General features: G+C 36.8%; 1 protein-coding gene across 13 annotated transcripts in view; it reads right to left on the bottom strand.

Annotated features, from left to right (window-relative positions):
• The window catches only part of EYA4 (EYA transcriptional coactivator and phosphatase 4), a 270,598-nt gene that overhangs the window by 181,717 nt on the left and 64,650 nt on the right, over positions 1-24,231 (bottom strand). The gene's annotated exons all lie outside the window — the stretch shown is intronic.

The following is a 24,231-nucleotide window of genomic DNA, read 5'->3' as shown; positions in this document are numbered from 1 at the left end:
CCAAACTTGCTGACAGTCAGAGTTCTGATTCTCCATGTCTAACTACAACATTCTTCCAGTTACACAAGGCAGACACTTAGGAGTTACCCATTATAACCCCCTCTGCCTTACTCCTCGTTAGCAATATAACACTAAATGTCATTTTTTACCTCTAAAATTTATCTTCCTCTCACATCTTACACTTCTCTCTCTCATCACCACCATCCTGGTACGAAGCTAGCATATCATCGACTATCAGGTAAACCGCAGGAGCCTCCTGACCCATATTCCACAACCATTCTTCCTGTGTGAAGTCAAGTACATTCTATCTGTGGCAGGCACAAAGCAATCCTAACGTCCCACACTCTCAGTGGAGGGATACAGAGTTTGAGACTCATACCACAAAACACACATTTACACTCCTGATGTGATTTCACTCCAGGTGTTCAAAACCTGGAGGATTTGGCAGATTTGGGGGTGTAGATGTTAGGGAGACTTTCTGAATAGGTAAAGGATCATCTCACCAGCTCCAATTTGTCAAGTACTAGAAATCCTGTAACCAGATGCACAGGCCGAGTCAAGTAACTACCCAGCTTGCTATCTGTCCGCTCTCTCCCTCCAAATTTCTACTATGAAAATTTTATACAGACAAAAAAAAAATTGAAAGAATAGTGCACCAAATACTCAGATGCTCTCGTGCTAAGTTCCATAATTCTTCCAATGTTTTCATGTTTACTTGTCTTTATTTCTATCTATGTTATATTTATAATTGCTGTTAAATCATTTGGAAGTAGGTTGACATCTCAGCCTTCAACATGCCATCTCCTAAGAACACATTCATTATCATTGATGGTATTAACAATACCATAAAATCCTCTAATATACCCAATCACCCCAAGAAAGTCTCTTTGTTTTTAGTTTTTTTAAAACCAATATAATGAATGTTTTTTATAAGATGTTTTGTTGTTAAATCTCTTTAATCTATTTTAATATTAAACAACCTCATCATCTTTTTAATCCACGATACCAAGTTTCTAAAACATCTAGGCCAGGAGTCTTGTAGAATATCCTACCTTATGGTGTCATTTAATTGGTCCTCCATTCTTACCGTCTCCAAAAACTCAGAGTGAGGTCTAGAGGCTTGATTATAGTCAGGTTCAACCTTTTTTTTTCCTTTTGCATAAATATGAGGCTGGGAACTTCATATCACATCACATGCAAAGCCTCCAATATCAGATTGTTGTCCCATCATGAGTAAAACTAAGTTTAATACCTTGGTTAGAGTGGTAACCCTCCATTAGGAAGTTACAATTTTCTTCTGTAATTAACACTCATAGCACCATATGAATATACTATTTCCCAGCGGACATTCATGTATTGGTTTTAGCATCTGTCAACAATGTCCCAATCAGTTATTAAATCAGGAACTGCAAATATGGTGACACTCTATTGTTCCTACTACTTAAAATAGCTGTTTTGGTTTTTTTTTTCTGTAAAGAAGAGCTTTTCTTCACACGCCCCCCTACCCCTCGAGCATCACTATGGATTCATGGGTTTTAATTTTTTCCATCTGGGTTACAATAAATCACAATCAATACCCTTTATGCCTCTAGCCCATGCTCTACAGTGCAGCCAAAGACATCTTTTCTAAAAGGAAATCTTTTTCTAAACCTCTCTCTCTCTCTCTCACGGACACCTTTGCACACACATTTTAACACCTGAAGGGTTTCCCAATGCTCTCAGGATATAAATACACACACACACACACACACACACACACACACACACACACACACACAAAACAACCTTTACTTAGCCTACAAGGGCCTGTACTCTGGCCCCTACTCACCAGGACAGCTTTACTCCACTTAAAGCTCACTTTACTCCCCAGGCTCCATCTACAGCGCACCACACACCTTCCTCCTGCACCGTGCACACTACCCCCCACCTGAATTTTCACCCCATGCACCTCCACCTACTTAACTCCCAGGAATCAGTTTTAGTCTTCAATTAATCCCTTTCTCAGAGAAACTTTTAACTACCTACCTGACTTTGCAGTACCTAAGACAAATTTTATACTTATTTGCATGGTTATTTGCTTTATCCCTCTTTGACCAACTTGACTATAAGCAATCTGAGGGCAAGAACAGAATCTATTTTTTTTTTAACCAGGCACAGTGCCTAGAACATAGTAGGTGCTCAAGAAATACCTGTTGAATAAATGAATAACTCATCCTGATGCAAGGTGTTACTAATCATTTTTATACACCTTTAGAACTATTTAGAGACAGGATGGAAGTGCCTGTAAAAATGTATCAACTAGTAATCAAAGATTCCAGAATTCATTATTGAATGTATCTATAATTCGCTAAAAAAGAAAAGCAAAGCCCTAAACTTACAATAGCATACTGCTGAACCACTGCTATAGTTCTTCATTTTAAAAAAAATTTTGATAATTTTAGTAATCTGGAATCAATGGGCTACACCTTGAAAAACAGAAATGCAGAAAGACCTCTACCAGATCATCAGTCATGTCTAAAAATAACTTTCTTTTCTTTTGTGGAATATAGAATTCCCTCTTATAACAAACACATTGTGTCATAGCAAAAGCGATATAAAATGGTCAATTAGAGCTTTGATGACATTCTTACTCCTAAAATTAGCTGAACTGTATTCTTTATTGGCTAGATCCGTATGGAGCTCTTTACTGGCTGGATTTTGAAATTTCGGCAAAGCAAATTCTCAACAAAAGATAAATGGATGCCAAAATATTCTTTCTATACATGCTATTTCTAACATGAATGCTAATACTCATCATCTTTCAAAGTACATAACAGAGCCTTAATGAAATGAGCCTTAGTAAAACAGACTATGTTATAAAGAATTTGGTGGAGGTCACTAAGCTTGTTTTTTTTTTGTTTTTTTTTTTCTTGCTAAGAGTGATCAAATAGATTGGCAAATGCACACTCGTGTAGGAAAACTACTGAAACACAATACAACTTCTAGTTTGTGCTAAAATGTTCGGTCCTGGTGACACATGCCAACTAGATACATGGCAGCAGGAAAATATATCCAGGTAGGGCCTGCTAATCACAATTACTAATACAATTTCCACATAGCACTCAAGAACAACAACAACAACAAAAATCCTGTTCTGACAGTCTTTCAATTACTACCAACCTGGAAGCAAACACAACATGTTGAAAGAAATGTTCCATTCTGGACGGGACTATTTTAAATCTTTGGTTGCAAAACACAGAAGGCTTGAATCTCTTCTTCAGACACAAGAAGTGTGAAGAAAAGTTCCATGAATTCTGTCCCTAAGTGCCTTTGAGGCACAGCAGAGACAATTCAGACTTATAAAACCAGAATAACAGTAATGACCACCACCACCACAACAAAGATGTTTTGCTTTTAAGCATCTGCCTCTGCTAATTCCAATTTCTGTCATGTTTTAAGTTGAAGGCTATTACACAGGGTAGGAAATATTCTTCCTAAAGACTGACTCATTGTCACTGAGTGAAACAGCAAACTAGGCTAGAGAACTGTGTGGAGGCTCAATGTTTCTTCTGTTCTCTCTTTGTAATTACCCTAAGTAGTCAAGATTGAGTGATAGCCGAGAGCAGTGGAATTTTACCAATTAGAAAGAGCTCCTTAGTATGTGTGTAAATATAATATATTTATACACACACACACACACCCCACCAGTGAAGTTCCCAATCATACAGGAATTTCTTCAGAAGGCAAGATAATTTTATTCTCTGCAAAAGTTTTGTAACTATTAATGACATCCAAAATGCAAAGTACAATCTAATCAGATTATAGAATGTGATACTACTCACTACAATTACCATGTTATTTAATTTTCCTTTCCTAAATATTCATTACTATTCTAGCATATTAAGAAAGGTGTTCTTGTTAACACAACTGGTAGAAAACAAAAGGAAAAAGCATCACAGGGGATGATCTGGGTTAGACACTGCTGTGACTACAATGCTGAGCCAGTAGTCTACACTTTCACTCCATAAGCTCAATAAAGGCTGAAAGAAGAAATCGGAAAAATGTTCTATGTATAGTGAATAAATACTGAGAGACTATCACCAAGAAGTGAAGTTGTCTGAGTTAATCAGTAAGCAATTGATTCTTGATTATTTCCTTGATGTTAAAACCAGCACCACACCGAATTACAGTAAAATTGTACGGTCATTGGTTTCAATTTCCTTTCTGATGCTTAAATCCCCTTTTTGTTGGTAAACTCTAACACAGAGTTGTCTATCCTCTTTTTAAAATTTCCACCAATGGAAAGTGCACTGCCTTTTAAGGAAGCCCATTCTAGTGTCTGATATTTTAAATTGTTAAGAAGTTCTTATCTCTGCTGTTCTCATGTATCAAGTATTCATTAAAGGAATATTCTGTACCAGGTACTAAGCCAGGGTTTCAGCATGTTCCCTGCCTTCTTGGGGCTTCTAGTCTAGTAGGACAGATAAATAAATAATCATAGAAAATGACTACATAAGTACGAATTTTGGTAAGTTATCTGAAGGAAAGCAAAAGCTGCATGGCACATGGTAAGTCCAAAATCATTTAACACAGTATCGAATGAATCAATAGAGATGTGACGAAGGACTATAACAAACCAGAGGAGAGATCATTTAGATCAGGGAATCTGGGAGGGCTTCTTGGAAGAAGTGACATTTAAGCTAAGATGTACAGGATGACTAGGAACACACCGGGAAAAGATCCAGGAGAAGGCCATAGGAACTGCAAAATGAAACCCTCAAAGTAGGAAAAATCGTGGCTCCTTCCAACTCCTAAAATAATATTACAGGCTCAACAGTAGAATGGGGGGGGGCATGGGTGGACTGAAAGAAAGCTGAAGCTGCACATGCCTTGTGGCCATATTAAGGGTATTAAATTTTAGTCTAAATGAAATTAGGAATCTACTGAAGAGCTTCAATCAAGGGGATGAGATGATCTGGGTTTGATTTTGTTTGAAGACCATTCAGTCGGCTTTCCTGTAAATGGGGCCCTCACCCTGGTATCTAGGCTGCAGAGAAAAGGTCTCATTCCTTTTTTATGACTCTCCTTTAGGTAACCAAGGAGAAGGTATAAGACCTGAGCACACACAGCCAGGGTCTCAGGGAAGGCTTCTCTGTGGCAACCACGCGGATGCCCAGTACTCCCAGGACACTGCTGGGTCCCCCACTGAATTGTGGTTCAGTCTACTGAACCTCCTGTCCCATCAGGACAGCTGAAAGCCTCTCCGGAGGGCAGGACCCCACACTGACAGACTGCCAGGAACTGACAGAACAGTGGTAAGAGAACACAATTATAAGCCTAGAGTTGTGATATCAAAGTGTGACTGTGATAACTATTTTTAGCCACTACGGGGACATTTCCCAAAGGATACAAACTTCCAGTTACCAGATGAGTAAGTCCTGGAGATCTAACATAGGGCATGGTGACTACAGTTAATATGGTATTATATACTTTAAAGAGAATGGCTGTTAAAGTGTTCTCACCACCACAACAAAAAATTGTAACTATGTCAGGAGATGGATGTGTTAACTAACCTTACTGGAGTAATCACTTTGCAAAGTAAACATCTATCAAATCCTTAAGTTGTCTACCATAAACATACACAACATTTTATGTCACTTATAATTTAATAAAGTCGGGGGGAAATGGTGACATTTTCACGTACCTGAATTAAGAACTGAACTCAGATTACTTTGTAAAAGTATTTTCTATCTTTAAAAAAAGAAGAAGAAGAAGAAGATAGCAGGAGGGGAAGAATGAAGGGGAGTAAGTCGGAGGGGGAGACGAACCATGAGAGACGATGGACTCTGAAAAACAAACTGAGGGTTCTAGAGGGGAGGGGGTGGGGGGATGGGTTAGCCTGGTGATGGGTATTAAAGAGGGCACGTTCTGCGTGGAGCACTGGGTGTTATGCACAAACAATGAATCATGGAACACTACATCAAAAACTAATGATGTAATGTATGGTGATTAACATAACAATAAAAAATTAAAAATAGAAAAAAGTATTTTCTATCTTTGACTTCTTCAAAATACTTTAAAAAATGAAAACTACTTCAGCTCAAAATCACTGGGGCACACTGGAAATGCATAAATTTGGAATCCAAATCTGAAAGTATTGATCAATTATCCTCTCTCTAGGTTCTGAAAGAGAAATCAGCCAACTTCTTGGATGATCACATTGTGAGGACTCAGCACTGCTGTATAAAAAGCACTGTTGCAGTAAAGTAGGTCCTATCTTAGAAATGGAACAGACAAAGCCTTTCATTTATTATTCATGGTGCCTTGTGCCCATGTCAACTCCTGATTAATAATTAAAATTAATCTCATTACAGAAGATTTCATTACAGGATAATTTAATTAAATGATGAATTGGCTCCCAGATGTTACCTTCTGTGCCATCTTTTAAATAATGCTGATGATGACACCGGGATTCACTAGGTATCAGTCGGGTCTTAAGAAAGTGAATTATTTATACGGCTCTGCGATTCTGCCAATAATAAATTCTATGGATCACACATATGCATTATCCTTCTCCAAAGTCACATTCTTCCAAGGTTTCTGACATTTTCACAAAGTTTGTGAAGTCCATTGAAAATTTAGGGTCATCCTTTTGTCAGTCACAGAATGTATCCATTTGGTAAAAATGTTAATCAACAAAATTTATTCATTTTATAGGACAAGTATATAATGGGGTCCCAGAATTAAAAATCTGAACTATCAACTTCAAAATAACAATGAAGAAGAATATATTAATCATTACAAATGCAAAAAGGAGTTTGATTATACAAAATAATCAAACATATTAGGAATGAAATTTCATAATTTTGTTTGATTTCTTTAAAGTAACCAGTAAAAAGAGCCTTACAAAGTCAATATTTTTTTTAATTTGCCACGAACCAACATAAATCACAATTTTTAAGCACTTCCAGCTACCACATACTTCCCTGTTATAAACACTGCTCTCACTGCTCTTTGCACAAGATACACATCCTGGCAAATAAACATAAGAAAAAAATGAAACACTAAAGCCAACTTTCAGGGGATGAAAACATTTAAGAGTCACTTCTTCATTTACTTGAGAAAAATCTAGGCTTTTATGAATACCACTGTGTATGACAAAATACAGGCCATTCCAAATGTTATCAGCAAAATATACAGGTTTTAATTATTCTACTTGGTTTAAAGATCCTAATATAAAAAGTAATACTTGTATATTAAAATCTCAGTCTAAACTGTGGTTTTTATTTTTATTATTTCTCTAGCAGAGGTCAGATTTTTCTTAATTTGGGATTTAGAAAACCAAGTTAGAAATGGGACATAATCTTCCCTCATAAAGAAATGTATTGCATTAGTACTTAAAAAAAAAAAAAAACCTCATTGCAGTGAACTCGGGGTATAATACAGAGTTATAATTACAAAGTATTCAACTGTGTTACCATGTCTTTCGTACACTATGTTCAGCAATATAAATAACAGAATCACAGCATCTCGGAGGTTACAGCGTATCTTGGAAGACATCTAGTCTATTTTCTATCCAATGTATGAATTCCTTAAACATCTAACAAGGAGACATTCCTAACGTATCTGTATCTGTGCAACGTGCATAATTTTTTTAGGCAGCTTCTTTCATTTTCAATCAGCTGATAGGGCTAGAAAGTCCTAATACAGGTCCTCTCTGAATCACTTGAGGTTTTCCACTCTCTTTCTTCCTTTTCTCTCTCCTTCCCACTGCACATTTTTCATTAAATGGGCAAGTTTCCAACTCCGGTCCCACTGATCCACCTTCCCCAAATAGCTCTTGTTCACTCTTTGCCTTCCAGGCCCCTTCTCTGCCAACTCATGTATTTTCTCCTTTCGAGCTGATCCCAAACACATCACTATGGGATTCTTTGACATCATGTCACCATTCACTTCCACAAAGAATCCTAAATAGCCCTTACATGATCTGAACCATGTGATTTATATGCAGGTATATACTGTACTACAATGGCAGGTCTTAAGCAAATAAGACACAGGGAGTTTATGGGAAAACACCAGGCCTTCTGAGAAATACCAACTATTTAATTCTACCAATATGAACAAGGAACAGTTTTATAAGAAGACATTATGACCACAAATGCAACATAAAATCAGCTATGAGCATACAGTTCCCACAAAAAAAATTATGTAACAACTCAACCAAGACTGGGTGTTTCTGAGATTTTTCTACTGATTGATCTCTGTGACTTGTTCTTTCATAGTATAAGGTTTTCTAAAACTATAAAATTTTTTTAGTTGGGAAAAAATTATCTTTTGACTTCAAATTCCTCAGCTAGAATTTCAGATCATTTCTGAGATGGTCATGTTGCCATTTTTTGTACTCCTCGTTAGTGCCTATAAAAATTTTGTAGTTGCTCAATAGGTGTGGACTCTAGACTGGGAAGGGATTTGCTAGCACGTAATAAGACTCTTAGGGTACATATTATTTATATTGGGAGAACAGACATGGGAAAAAATAAGCTCAAGAAAGTTTTAAAACTTTGGAATGTCTGGATGGTATAAAAACAGACCTAATCATCAAATCACAATATACCAGAATTAATTGTCACCACAGCAAGAACTAGGAGAGGTTGCTGTTTAAAAGTATTTTTAAAGATGATTACCTACACTTCTCTGAATAAATCCCTACAACCATTCTATGAAATAGGTAATATTACCCCCACAATTAAAGATAAGGACATGTAAACAAAGATGATGTGATTAATTTGCCCACAGTCATACAGCTGGTAATAGTGGAGCAGGGATTGAAATCCATGTCTATCTGACTCCAAGTATTAATAAAAATGTATTTTTAAAGGTTCTAAGTGCCTTGCATGTACTAATGTCATCTAATCCTTACATAACCAACCCTATGAAATTGGTTACTCTTAACTGCACTATTTTAAGAATGAGAAAACTAGGCATAGTAAAATAAAATAACCTCCCACTACCAAGGTGTAAAACTGGACTGTAATGTCAGACCACCCAACTCCTGGGTATTCTCTTAGTCTCTGCTCTAAAAGCCTCCAATTTACTCGTCCTTTATCACAAAGGGTTATGTTGAGTCTGTAAATGATCATGACCTTTATTAAAAGTCTACCAGTTTGAACCATATGAAAGTAACACTAAACCAGGTGGAAGTGTCTAGGAATTCTTCCCAATTTCCATCCCACCCAACGTGTCACCTGGACAATACCAGTGCCTTTCTAACTGGTCTTTAGGCAACTTGGTTTTTCACTCTCCAGTCTACATACATGTGAAATGGTCTCTAAAGACTGATCTTGTAATAAAAGAATTACTATGACTCCATATCTTCCCCAGAAATTTTCCGATATACAATGTAAAGAATTACTAGTCTCTTGTCTATATCTACTTACTGGACTGCATCAAGTACTCTGACCCTAGAATTATAAAAGACAATTAGGAAGCAGAACATCTTAAAACATCCTTGTGACTGAGAGTCTTGGGAAAGCTTGTTTTTACCTCCTGTGAATGTGAAATTGCCCCCCATGTTGCTCCCTATGTACCAAGACCAACATAGAAGCCCACTGATCTTTTCTCTGGTTTTAATTTATGTATAATATCTTTGAGTACCAATTTTAAGTTTCCTTCAAAAATGTCTCTTAAAATCAATATTACTGCAAGTTTTATTTATACTTAATTAATAATAACTTTAAAATACAAGGATTTGAACAAAAAATTAAATTTTATATCACTATACTGAAAATGAAGCAACATATTCTCTATTTTGACATCACTCATGCAGGGCCAACAGTGAGGCGTGAGTCTTTGGCAACATCAAGAAACAGGGAAGATGGGAGCCAACAAAAAAGCCCAAGAGGCTTGGTTCAGGCAGGCACTGAGAGCCCACAAATGCTAAGTGATAGAACCAGACAGAATCACAGGAGACGAGGATGCCTCCAGTACTTAAAGAACAGAGGGAGTCAAATGAGGGCTAACCACCCACTAAAAGCGGCACTTCAGCTACAGCAAAGGTATGAGGAAGATAATCCAGAGCTTTGGAAAAAAGTGAATCACGCTGTGCAGTCAAACGGGCTACGACCTGGTCTCAGCAGAGCAAGAGTCCTGTGAACATGAGGAAGACCCAGTCACATAGCTGTACAGCTCTGCCTAGGGTTCACCAGCCCTACCAGGCACCAGGCACAGAAGCAGAACTCATCACACACATGCCAGTTTAAGGGGTTGAGGTCCCCAGCATATGTCAAGCTCTAGCCAAGACTGGCTCTGAGCATCACTGCCTCCACAGGTGAGGGAACAGGAAAGAAGGGCATAGGCTGCATACATCTCCCCAAATCTGAACCTGCAAAGAAGGATGGAAGTCCCCTCAGGGTCTTCCTAGAAGGGAGTCTGTGAAGCATGAAGCCCCAAACAGGAATTTGTAGATATAGCATTAGACCAGAACTACAGGTGGGTAATGATAGAGGACGTTCACTTTATCATGTGTCAAGAGCTAATGGCTCTGAGGGAGATTGTGGAGAAAGTGTGAGGTCAACAAACTCCCTCCAGTTTTCCTATAGCTAGGCTAACAGAAAGGGAACGGCCACACTCATTCCTTTCTTTGCCCATTTCCTCTGGCTGCTTCCTTGCTACAGTGCCAGAGCTGAGTACTCCCAACTGGGGCCATATGGTCACAAGGCCTAAAACATTGACTATCTGGCCCTTTATACAAAAATCTGCTGACTCCTGCCTTAGAGAAGTACCAGTCTTTCCAGATGCAAATTTATACATGGAAGTAAGTGTAAACAATGAAAATTAATAATTGTAATATTTGAAGAATGGAACATAAAGTTACACTCTCCAAAGCTAACCCACACTAACCAGATGAATCACACAGACGTGGATATAAACAATCAGAATTCTGATACTAACAAAATGGTCCACATCAATAAACTAGGATATTTCAGTTCTATCTCCCTCTCTCTCTCTCTCTCTGTGTTTGTTTTTACTCCACTGTATCAACATGTATACCTTCCACAAGATTGTATTAGTTCTTTCTTCTTAGGATCACAAACATCTCCCTATACAAATCCCACTCATTCCTACCTAAATGTACATGCTACATTCAACACGTTCTGCCCATTTTATGAATGGACGCCTGGTTGCCACAATGAATACTTTAGCCGGTGAGCTAACCTGGCATCCTAGAAATGTGTGAGCTGCCTTTCAGAGATTAGACTACCTCTGTCAAAATAATTATTGAAATATGCTCTATAGTTTTCCAGGAAACTAACAAAACTTGAAAGAAGGGACTGGATTGAGTATTATTTTTCTATTAGCTTATTTGCTAATGAAAATCTTTTTTTATTATGTTTAATTAGCCAACATATAGTACATCATTGGTTTTTAATGTAGTGTTCAACGACTCATCAGTTGCGTATAACACCCAGTGCTCATCACTACACGTGCCCTCCTTAATACCCATCGCCTGGTTACCCCATCCCCTCACCCCCTCCCTTCTGTAATCCTCAGTTTGTATCCCCAAGTCCAGAGTCTCTCATGGTTTGTCTCCCTCTCTGATTTCTTCCCATTCAGTTTTCCCTCCTTTCACTTGTGGTCCACAGGGGAAGGGAGGAAAATCTTTTAATTTATTATCATTATTAAGATCCATATCCAAGAAAGTTCATGCAATCTTTCATTCAACAAATATTTACTGAGGACCACTATGTGCCCTGAGCTATCCTGGGGACCATTTGGACCCGAGAAATAACCTGGGACTGGTGGTGAACCAAGTATTATAATGACACTGGTCTCACATACACACACACACACACAAACCCACAGGATTTTAAAATCTTCAAAGATTTAAAATTTCTTCCATTTCCTTCAAATTTACAGAAGCTGAAATGTTATTGTAAATAAAACTTCTAATTATAGACACTATTCAAAATTATTTTGGGGTGGTAGAATACAGTATAAATTCTTGGTTACATAAAGGGATATATGGTATAATGTTATTAATGTGCTTTCCAAATTTAAGAATTCTAACTATATTTCTAATCTGAAGCTACAGAAAGACTGTTTTGACAGCAGTGGAGAGGCTATATGCATTATATATGAACTTAGGTATCCAGTTTTCAAGTTGTCTTTCAAAACCTGAGGGGTTGATTTTCAAAAGAAGCAGCAGAAGACATTAAAAAATATTTGAACTTGCACAAATGGAGGTGGCAATTTAAAAACACAGTAATAATGGAAGATGAGTTTAATACCAGAAAGTTCTTGTATTATCTGAGAAATAAGAGTGGCCACTCAGATATCCGGATACTACATCATGTGCCACCTCTGCCTTATAACCTGAGGGGAGACTATGAAGCATTTGTAATGTTCCAGAAATAACTGTGGTGATTCTTTTATTATTTCTGTCTATGAGAGTGCATAAAATCTCACTACTGAAAAACAAAATTTTGAAGGCACTGACTGACCCTTTAATACATTCACTTTTATTCCTCCCCCTTCTTCCCCACCTCTCTCACACGTGTGCACGCGCGCAAGCACACACAATAATCCTTGCCTCCTTTAGAACCACATTATCAACTATTAAGTTGTTACACACATGCAAAAATGTACATTTATACTAAGCTATTTGGTGATACTAGTAACTCTAATTTTAGTATAAAATAAAGGCATGGTGTTTGGATTCTGTAACTGTTCCTATTAACAAAATTTTACATACTATCTCAGTCTTTAATACAGACTAAAATATTAACAAATTGCATCTTATAAAAAATTTGAAAGAACCAGTAGCAGGAACTTTTCACTTTTGTTGAAATTCAAACTCTGAAACCAAGGCAACACTGTAGTTCAGAGTCTCAGAGCAACTCTTGGAGCCACTTTAATTCTTAATGTCTTAATTACTTGCACTTATTAAATAATTGAAACTCTCTAACAAACAAAAGATGAGATGGCTCTCCTACTATCTGACCAATATGATGGCATGAGCTTATTCTAAAAGAAGAAACCCAGAATTATGTTGAAAAATTTTTAAAGCCTATATTCATCACGGGTTTTTGATCTTTACACACACACACACACACACACACACACACACACACGGGTTTTGTACTGCTATATATGCAGAGATATAGATCTGCAAAACAAAAATGAATTTTGTTCTGAGAAACTAGTAATACTCATATTTAGAAACAACCACTAGAATTGCAGGCCCTCAAAGATAATGGGTTAATCAAAAATCATTTTTTCCTAACTAACCAGTAGCAAGCACACTGTAGTACACAAGTATAATTCTATAAAGCACAGAAAGTCTGAAATGCAATTGTAAAATATCATACTTTTATGCTGCTAGCTGTAATTAATGTTCTGGATACTGGTTCACTCTGTATTTGCAACGCAGATAGCTCCTGAATTTCTCATATATATAAATATGAACATATAAATACACACACACAAGATTCACTGCCAATTATAATAGTTAAGATATAGTCTTATTTTGTAATGTGTCCAAAAGTGAGTGTACTAACCATCCCTCAGAATCAGCTCCTAATACTGACATTCCTATGTCTGCTCCTTGGGAAATTAGGCTCAACTATCATGAGATGCAATATTATACATATCTTAAGAAGAGAACTATAAATATTTGTTAAATAAATTAATGAATAAAATTAATTCAGATTTATTCATTTACCATATTTTCATCTCAAAAGCACTATACTCCAAGTTTTCAAAGTATCCTGACCTTTATATTTGTATACTAATCATGTGTTTCTTGTAGGAAAATTCATCTTGTAATTCTGGGTAGAGCATAGACATCAGAGGATAGAAGGTCAATGATTCTGAGTCACAAATATTCATCTATAAAAATTAAAGGATAGTAGTCTTTTATAGCACAATGATTATACATTTCTGTTTTCCTATAGTGGCCTTGATTTACTTACTGTCCTATATAACTACTGATAGTCCCTTCTTTCACTCGCAAAGCTGTCCCAGTTTAAATAATAATAAATAACTAATGCTCACCTTTTCTTTTTCTCAGTAATTATTTCCCAAGTCTTTTCTCAACTTCCAAACAAGATTCTTCCACACATTCAATCACTGATATGCCTCCTATGGCTCAAAACCCACAGCAATGATAAACATAATAAGAAAATATAAAGTCATAAAGCTATCATTGAGATTTTTAAAAATATGGTTAGAATCTTTAGGCAAGAAATGGAAAATCTATGAGGAAAGCAGAAGCCATGGACTTATTGGCCTTTATGTCCAGGTAGGAATTTGGCTCCTGAGCAACCCAGGCCTAGAAGGGGGAAATACTTTGCTGAAATTCTCTGACTCAAAATAAGCCTGCTACCAAACTTCCAGAACACATTTTTAAACACAACCAATATGAACATTAATTGTTTTGCCGTATGAAATTACTTTTATGGAAATAAGTTTAGAATTTTCAAACAGATAAATAAGGCAGAAAATTCCTTTCTCCCTCTCTCAAAGGTAAAACATTTGCAAACAACAAGTGACAGAAATTGTAAATAACAAGAGATATAAATGTAACATTTAAAAAATTGAAAAGGAAATTAAAAACAGTTTAAGTAAATGGAAATTGAAGAGCAACTGAGAGACTATGCCATCTGCTTGATAGGAGTAGTTGAAAATAAGAGGTTGTAAGTGTCTTTTATAGATAAACATATGTACATTACAGATAAAGATATAGATTACAGATAATAAATGTTTGGAGATACAAACATTAAGAATTTTCATAAAGTTATATAATTCCTCACCTCAATAATTTACTCTGAATAACATATAGGATAAATAAAATGAAATCCATAGATACAACACAGTAAAACCGAAAACAAAATAGCAAGTATCAAAAGCCACTAAAGAGAAAAAAACAAATTAGTAACAAAGGAACAACCATTAGATTGATGGGAGGTTCTTATCAGCAACAAGAGATGTCATTCATTTATTCAAAAATTATTTTTGATTAGTGTGTTCCAGGCAGAAGACAATAGGACAACATCTTTAAAGTGCTGAGGAGGAAAAAGTCATGTTATTTTATAATTTTATACCCAACTGAAGTATTATTCAAAATGAAATTACAAATAAAGTCACACTTAGATCATCACCAAATCAATTATTTAGGGATATACTTTAATACGTAAAAAAATGAACGCATAAGAACGTGATAGTATTAAAAAAGATTAAATACTATAAATTTTATTAACAGTTTACCATAAGATAATAACAAATTATACTGTATCAAAAAATAAAACCAAAACTTTAGTCAATATTAGCAATGAGAATATTCATTGAATATTTTTACTATGCTAAGGTATGTTCAGGTAGAAGTAAATACAGATAATTGTCAGACTTTAAAATGTATAATAATTTCTATATATTTAAAAAGTAAAAGCATATCTACAGAAACAGAACTATAATGTATAACTTTCACATAAGCAGAGAAAAATGAAATGAAATACAGAAACCCTTAATAGTCCAATAGAGAGCAGGAAGGAGGAAAAGGGAGCAAAACAAAAAACTCAAAAGAAGACACTACACAAATATGAATATACCTGCAAACACAATAAATGTAAACAATAAACTCCCTATTTAAAGCAAGTAACTATCAGAGCTATCTAAAAATAAAAAAAAGTCGAGCTTAATCTGCTGGGAAGACACAACCCTAAAACAAAACCACGCAAAACAATTGCTCTTAAAATGAGAACATGGGGATTGAAAGAGGCATATTCAACAAATACTAACCAAAAGAACACTGATACAGCAACGTAGATGTGAAAAAATAAAGTATAAGTCAAAAAAGCATTAATAGAAGTAAAAAGGAACATTGTCGAGGAACAAAAAAAAAAAAATCCACCAAGAAGACACAACAATTATGAACTTATGTGCACAAGCAGCAGCATCTCAAAATATACAAAGCAAAAACTGACATGATTCACTCTACTGTACACCTGAAACTTTATATAATATATATGTAATATATACATTTATATAAAATATAACACTGTATGTTAGCTATACTGGAATTACAATAAAAAACGTAATTAAAAGAATCACATAACATGAATAAAAACCTGATGGAGTTACAATGTAAAAAAGAATAACCAATAACAAATGTACAATCTTAAAGGGAGATTTTTATTCACCTAGTTTCGTGGCAACTGACTCTACCTAAATTCTGGTTGCTACACCTAAGCACAGAAGCCCAATCCCCTACTTCTTTCTCATTCTCCACCTCTCAAAAGATAGGACCAAGTGGATATCCTCAAAGATTGAAGCCAAGCCCTGAGGGTAAAGAACCCCCGACCACCACCAGCAAGATCTGTGAAGAAGGGCTTCCGGGGTCTAACACTGGTAGGGAAGACTGGACAGAGGAAGAGGAGCTGGGGTTTATTATGCACTAGACTCCCTCAGAAGGAGGGCTGACTGGATGGCACAGCCTCTGAGCTGCTCCTCCAGGTGTAGTAGGTGAGAAAAGTGCACATGTGGCCTCCTGTCATAGGTGCCCTGCTTGGACACCACTGCGCAGATTCATATGGACTTCAGGACAACGGTATTTGGGGCTCAGATGATCACGTTAAAACAATGTTGACTGCATAAAAATGAAGAGTGTCAAAGGAAGGGAGAGAAGAAAATAGAAAAATACTGTCCAGGACTTACAGGGAAACGCAAATTTAGAAACATTTAGATAAAATGAGAGTTAGGAACGAGGTCAGAATCAGCATGAGTGACATCTGTCAGTGTATTGATCGTGGTACAGAGCATGTCCAGGTATTCTGGGGGGTTAAACCTGCCAAAGTAACTAAATTAGTTCAGGAGACTCTGGATGGTAAAAAAAAAAAAAATTGCTTACTTTTTGAAGTGGAAAAATATGGAGAGCAGAATAAAAAGAGCAGCTGGAAATAGAATAAACTAAGTGCTAGTTTTATCAGATGGGAAGAGCAGAAAAGGCATGAAGATGAAGAGGTAGGCACCACAGGAACTAGTGTGTGAAAATAACTAGTACAAGCAATGAGAATCATTTTAGTTTTTGCTTACCTCCACAGACAAACCAGTCTTCTTTAACAGTTTATTCGCTGCCAGAAAAATCTTTACATTAAACACTGACCATCTGGGTCTAAAATTCTGTTTTTCAATTTGTGATAATTCCTCTCATATGTTTTCCCCTAAGTTCTATCCTCAGTAGGGCCAGCAAACAATAACCAGTCACACCCCCAGAAGGGTCTGGTACCTACACCACAATTCAGAGCTTAAACTGTTCACACATGGTCATGCTTCAGAAAAAACTGTTCAGTTGAATAACCACAGGCCGAGAGATAAAGCTCTGGCTCATCATCTTTCTGAACTGTATGTAGATCAACAAACAAATACAAGTAAGTTCTGCAAAAGTATATTTAACTTCAAAACTTCATGAAGAAAGCAAGTTTCATCACAAGGTAAATACTATGGTCATATTTATATGAGATAAATGATACATGGATGGATGGATGGATGATGGAAGTGTGAGACTCAGAATGGTTACATAAAAGTTCAGATGTATACACACCAAATTATTACGTGGTTATCACCAAAGATACTATTCTCTTTTATTTCATACACAAGAAAAGTTTGACTCCAAAACAATGAATACATACTAATTTATAATTATTCTTCTTTATTAATCTAAGCACATTTATCCTAAATAATTGTACAACAATAAACTTAGAATTCTATTAAGTTAGAATAATTCCAACATAAAACCAAAGAAAGAGAAGAGAAATACACTGCTATTACTAGTACATATACAAACTGCTAATATTAAAATCATCATTACTTTGGTCCCAATGCTTGCCCAGAACTGGGGACTGGATTTGCTACAGTAAACTCAATCTGGACACTTCTTGCCTGGCAGCTAAATCAATCCCCAGCCATCTACCTGTGTGGGTAACATTAACAACATTGCTCAAGTAAAGCTGAGCTTCTTTGGAGCATCACGAAGTTCTGCGGACACTTGTAATTTGGTAGTTACAGGTGAATGAATGCCATTAGCTTTGAAATGAGCTGCCTACAAATACCTATTTCTTGAAGTCCTAGAGCCTTTGACCTTTTGATGATACAAGAGAATGAATGGAGCTATAAGGTTTTGAGCAGCAGCTTGATGGTGGTGACATTCACCTAGTATAGACTCTGTCCCTCTAACCTCCACTTCTGTCTCTCTTGGCCGCTTTCTTTCTTGTTCCAAAATGAACAAGGAATTCAGACGAGGCCCCGGCGGTCCAAAATGAATAAAGCAAGCCTAGGCTTCTATGCAAGCCAAAAGAAGAAAATGCTATAAAACCAGTAGGACACAGGGGAGGTACCAGAGGCCCTGAATATTGTTTGGATAGCAAGGCCATCAACGGGCAGTTAGAAGTGGTCAGAACTTGGGGCGCCTGGGTGGCTCAGCTGGTTAAGCGACTGCCTTCAGCTCAGGTCATGATCCTGGAGTCCCGGGATCAAGTCCCGCATCGGACTTCCTGCTCAGCAGGGTGTCTGCTTCTCCCTCTGACCCTCTTCCCTCTCGTGCTTTCTATCTCTCATTCTCTCTCTCTCTCAAATAAATAAATAAAATCTTAAAAAAAAAAAAAAAAGAAGTGGTCAGAACTTGAGCTCCCACTGACAGGTACCTTGAACTAATATGTACAAGACAGAGAAACGCAGTGCCAGCCAGATCAAAATAATGAATGGAGAGGAAAATAGTGAAACAGATACTCTGTGGATCTGTTGGTGTGGGAGGGCTTAGAGGCAAAGCACAGTATTTGCAAACAGCCATATGTAAGTACGGAGGGACCAAAGAAGGGTAGAGTAGAAAATCAATGGGAAGTATCTGAAGAAGAATATGACAGTGGTGGCATCAGTAGCTAAAGTAATATTTTAGTTAAACACTTGAGTATTAATCTTCTAAATTATCAAGTTATCTTTTAAAAAAAAAGCATCTATCAACATCTACTGAAAAACAACTTCACTACCCAGCACGATCTGCTCTAGCATACATTTCCCTTAACTAAATACTCAAGCTCAAACCTATTTAAGCTGATCACAGAAATATCTTGGTTATAACTGAATACTTCAGGCTGTAAGACTTTTAACCCTGGGGCCTATAATCATGCATGGTGGAGACATTGTACCTAAGAATTTAAGGGAACAAATTAATGCAGCTCGTTTTTTATATGTTCATCTACATATCTTATAATATTAAAGAAGTCTCTACCTTAGCCTTCATAAATATTAACTACTTTGTGAGGAGGAAAAAAAAAAAAAGAAAGCTGCTAGGCTTTTGAAAGAATTAGGGAGTTTTCAGCTCACTGAACCAGGAATTAGAGAGAGCCTCTTCATCAGGAATACAAATTACATGCCGCCCACAGGGTGACAAGGCCTGGAAGACGACCCCTGAGCTCTGGCAGGGTTTGCAGGGTGCACTACAGGAAAGCAGACATGCCCACTACAGTGTGTGCTGCCTAGTCTCACAGCCTGTTCAGGTTAGCCAGACCTCTCCGCTGATGCTTTTGAAAAACACTCCTTTGCTGTCGATTTTACATCTCCCCCCTGTTTAGAAATTACCACACTATGGCTCCCACTTTGTCCCACTATGAACTTCTCTTCGGAGAGGCAACATGCCTTTTAAGTAAGTGGAAGAAAGCAGTGGAAGAAAGAAAAATACTTTTTAGATGAACTAAAATTAAGAATGAATATACTTTTCCCCAAACCGAGGGTTCTGGAGGGGAGGGAGGTGGGGGGATGGGTTAGCCCTGTGATGGGTATTAAAGAGGGCACGTACTGCATGGAGCATTGGGTGTTATACGCAAACAATGAATCATGGAACACTACATCAAAAACTAATGATGTAATATATGGTGATTAACATAACAATAAAATAAAATAAATCAATATACTTCCCGATCATGACTGTAGAATATGTTTTTCACCATAATTCAATTCCATGAGCTTCTTTTTTGTGTCAAGGCATAGTTTAAATTTTGACTTCTATTTAAAGGCCCTAAGACTTTGTTTCAGTCACCCTCATCATTTCCGTTCCTAACATTTATTTAGTATCTTTCCAATTGTCTATCAGCAGCATTTGTCTTTCATCAAACTTCTTTACCATTTTTTAGGAGAATTTACAGCAAATTTCCTGAATTTAAGAGTATTTGCTAACCAAACCTCAAAGGCAGATTTTTCCTTCTTGCTCAATAATTTCCCATAAAATCATTTTAATATAATTTTCTCAAGTAAAAAATGTAGTTTACTTATGATTAAAGAAACACCGTAAGGTTGAAATCACCATAAAAGAAAAGTCTTCAACTTTCCCAGAAAACACTTAGTTTTAACACTTGATGGGTTTCCAAAAGCACTGAGAAAATAACGCATTTAAAAAAACTCAGATTTTGTTGTTGCTGTCCTGAGTAATATCTGCAGCCTCCCCCAACTATACAGCGGTACTGCCCAAGTGTGATTCAATGGCCTGAAAACTGAAATTCTGTGCCATCTCAGTAACCACAGATCTCTATTGTTGAAGACACTAAATTAACCACGTTTCATCCTTTCCATGAATGTGGATTACCCCTCAGTTTAGGCACGTCCTTTTCACTGCAAATGTTTATATAGAATGTTCTTTTAAAGACATACTAGAAAATCAGCCCCCACCCAAAACTGCACACCCATATTAGATAAGCAGGGAAAACACAGTGATTTCTGATGTTGGTTCATAACAGATTCCAATTTCACTTAGATATTCCAATTGATTTGCAGTTCTCATCACCAACTGCTCAAGGGAGAGAACTATATACTACTTTCCTTTACCATATAAAATGTTTTATGGGCTAAAAATGTTTCTGGGGCACCTAGGTGCCTCAGTCAGTTAAGTGTCTGGCTCTTGATTTTGGCTCAGTCATGATCTCAGGGTGGTGAGATCGAGCCCCATGTGGGGCTCCATGCTCTGTGGGGAGTCTGCTTGAGATTCTCTCCCTCTTCCCCTGCCCTTTGCCAATTCGTACACACTCTCTCTAAAATAAATAAATAAACCTTTAAAAAATTAAAAAAAAATAAAAATGTTTCAACAATAAGGATGATGAAGTAAATTCAAAATAAAAATCGCGTACACTATTAGCTTTTGATTAATGATTGTAATACTGCTATGTTAACTAAATTTTAGTTAAGATACATGGTTTGAGAATCTGAAATATTTTCACGCAGAAAGCAAGTTGTATCCATGTGCCTGGAAGAAAAACACTGCTTAAACAAAACAAAAAATAGTGCTTTATTACCATGTAAAATAATTAACCCATTTAATAAACTAGAATAATAAAAATAAATATATATGTATATATATTTTTTCACATAATTTACACCCAGGATAGTTAACTTTTCATCATTCATACTAAGGGAAATGAGTCACGCATGGCTAATCTAAAAACAAAAATATTTAACTGTGAGATGTTTCTGATTATTGTTCAACAAATTAAAATTTATCTTTAGGTTTCATTTGAGTACACATTTAAATTGTCTTTCTAAATCAAGAAAAAAGGAAATTAATGGTGAAAGCTGAAAATGGTAAAATAATGAAAGTTTTGCAGAAGTTAACAGGTTTTGCAGGTAATACATAAGTTTCTATATATAGTCACACATAGGCACATACTGTGCTACTTGGTGTTCTCACCTATGTTTTTCTCCTGGCATGACATTTCATTGGTAATGCTCAACTTAATCTTTCTATTTTTGAAGTACAACTGGAGACTCCTAAGTAATTTGTATCAGATGAATGATTTGACCACATTTACATTTTCATGTTTCTTATAACCACATATGTCTCATATGATAGCTTTATTCAGATACTAACACTGAACATACAAACTTTTTAAAACTTAAGGTTTTTTAAATATAACAATACTTTTAAAAAATGCAGCTTTATATTGGGGGTTAGACATTTTTATTTCTATGAAAGGCACTTTGAAAGATGAAAAGTTAGCATTCTAATCAAAGTCAACACATAGCCTCCCTCAGAAAAATAAGACATCAGAAAGATTCTCATATGGGGCTGCTGGGTGGCTCAGGTGGTTAAGCATCCAACCCTTGGTTTCAGCTCAGGTCATGATCTCAGGGTCATGTGACCGAGCCCTCCACTGGGCTCCACTCTTAGTGCAGAGTCTGCTTGAGATTCTTTTTTTTTTAAAAAGATTTTATTTATTTATTTGAGAGAGAGGTAATGAGAGATAGAGAGCACGAGAGGGAAGAGGGTCAGAGGGAGAAGCAGACTCCCTGCTGAGCAGGGAGCCCGATGTGGGACTCCATCCTGGGACTCGATCCTGGGACTCCAGGATCATGACCTGAGCCGAAGGCAGTCGCTTAACCAGTTGAGCCACCCAGGCGCCCTCTGCTTGAGATTCTTGCCCACTTCTTCTCCCTCTACCTCTGTTCCTCCCCCTGCTCACTCTCTCTCTCTCTAAAATAAATAAAATCTTTTTTAAAAATGAAAGATACTCAAAAAGGGAGAGATAATTCATATACATTCTCTAACATGATTCTTCAGTAGTTGTCTTAAAAATAATAATAAAATGAATGAAGGTGACAGAAAACAAAGTCCTAATCTAACAACTGTATAAAGAAAAGAAGCCAGAGGATTATTGCAGATATTTGTGTAACAAAAAATGAAAAGGGGAGTTTACAAAAGTACAGTAAGAATAAAATTATATAGTTATGTAGCGCTTAATGAAAAACTGATTAATTCCTCCCTTTTCCTCATCCTCCCTACATTTAATCCATTAGGAAATCCTTAAATAAGACCCATCACAATTTGCAGAAATGATCACTCCCCTTTTTTTAAGATTTATTTATTTATTTTAGAGGGGGGTAAGAGGGGCAGAGGGAGAGAGAGAATCCCAAGCAGACCCCATGCTGAGCATGGAACCTGACCTCGGACTTGATCCCATGACCCTGAGATCACAACCTGAACCAAAACCAAAAGTCAGACGCTCAACCAACTGCGTCACCCAAGTGCCCCAGAAATGGTCACTTCTTATGTCCTCCAGCCATGGTCCACCTCTGCCATGACAGGGTTTTGGCATATTCTTTTTTTTCTGGAAAACTCTTCCCTGTACCTCTTCACCCCCTTCCCTCACACAAACATCCCCCATCCTGCCACTCAACATAATTAACTACTGCTCATAACCTCAATCTTGGCTCTCTCAGAAAGACTTCACTATTACACGCTTTTATAAAACCATGAACCCATACTCCACAGTACTTATCATCAGTGTTGTACTTCTACAATTTTTTTTTGCATGGGATTATTTGATTAGTATTTATACTACCACTAGACAGTAAGTTCCATGCATACAGGCTCCACATATGCTACTTTTTTTTTTCTTCTCTCATTTTTATTTATTTATTTATCAACTGATTGCCAACCATGTCCCTAGTACCCAGTGCAGTGTCTGCCTTGTACGTAAGTTTTATGAATGTTCCTGAATGAGGAAGAATGTCTCCATTGCATTTACATTCTAGAGGCAGATCATACAAGGCTCATACAAGATCATACAAGGCCACGATGATACAAGATCATACAAGGCCATGGTAAGGAGTTTGGAATTTTAGCTGAGTGCCATGAGAAGTAACTAAAGGACTTTGGGGGTGAGGGGGATATGATCTAATCTTAAATTTTTAAAATTTTACTCCTTCCATTGTATAAAGAATATACAAATACAGGAAAGAGGGGAAGGAAGGTATACTTGCTAGAAGCAACTGCAATGGTCCAGAAGAAGAATCATCACAGCCTGATAGGGGCAAATGTACAAGCAGTAGAGCTAGAAAGATGGAAAGACTGGGCACATGATGGTGATAAAATGGCGAGATCTTGAAAATGGTAATGAACTGCACATGGGGAATGAGCAAGAAGAAAATAGGAAAATTTAGTTTTAGCTTTGAGGTACTAAAAAGACAAATAAAATTCAATGTGAGTATAGAAAAAAAAAAAGAAGTCTGAGCTCTTTTGAAAGAGTCATCAAAAGAAAGATTCTAAAGGGGCGCCTGGGTGGCTCAGTTGGTTAAGCATCTGACTCTTGATCTTAGATCAGATCATGATCTCAGAGTCATGAGTTCAAGCCCTATGTTGGGCTCCATGCTGGGTGTGGAGGAAAGAAAGAGAGAGAAAGAGAGAAAGAGAGAAAGAGAGAAAGAGAGAAAGAGAGA

The sequence above is a fragment of the Callorhinus ursinus genome, unplaced genomic scaffold (assembly GCF_003265705.2).
Source record: "Callorhinus ursinus isolate GAN/ISIS: 27379988/994484 unplaced genomic scaffold, GSC_fseal_2.0 scaffold6, whole genome shotgun sequence".
Taxonomy (NCBI): Eukaryota; Metazoa; Chordata; class Mammalia; order Carnivora; family Otariidae; genus Callorhinus; species Callorhinus ursinus.
Note: the sequence above shows the minus strand (reverse complement) of the source record. Positions and strands in the feature narration are given on the sequence as shown.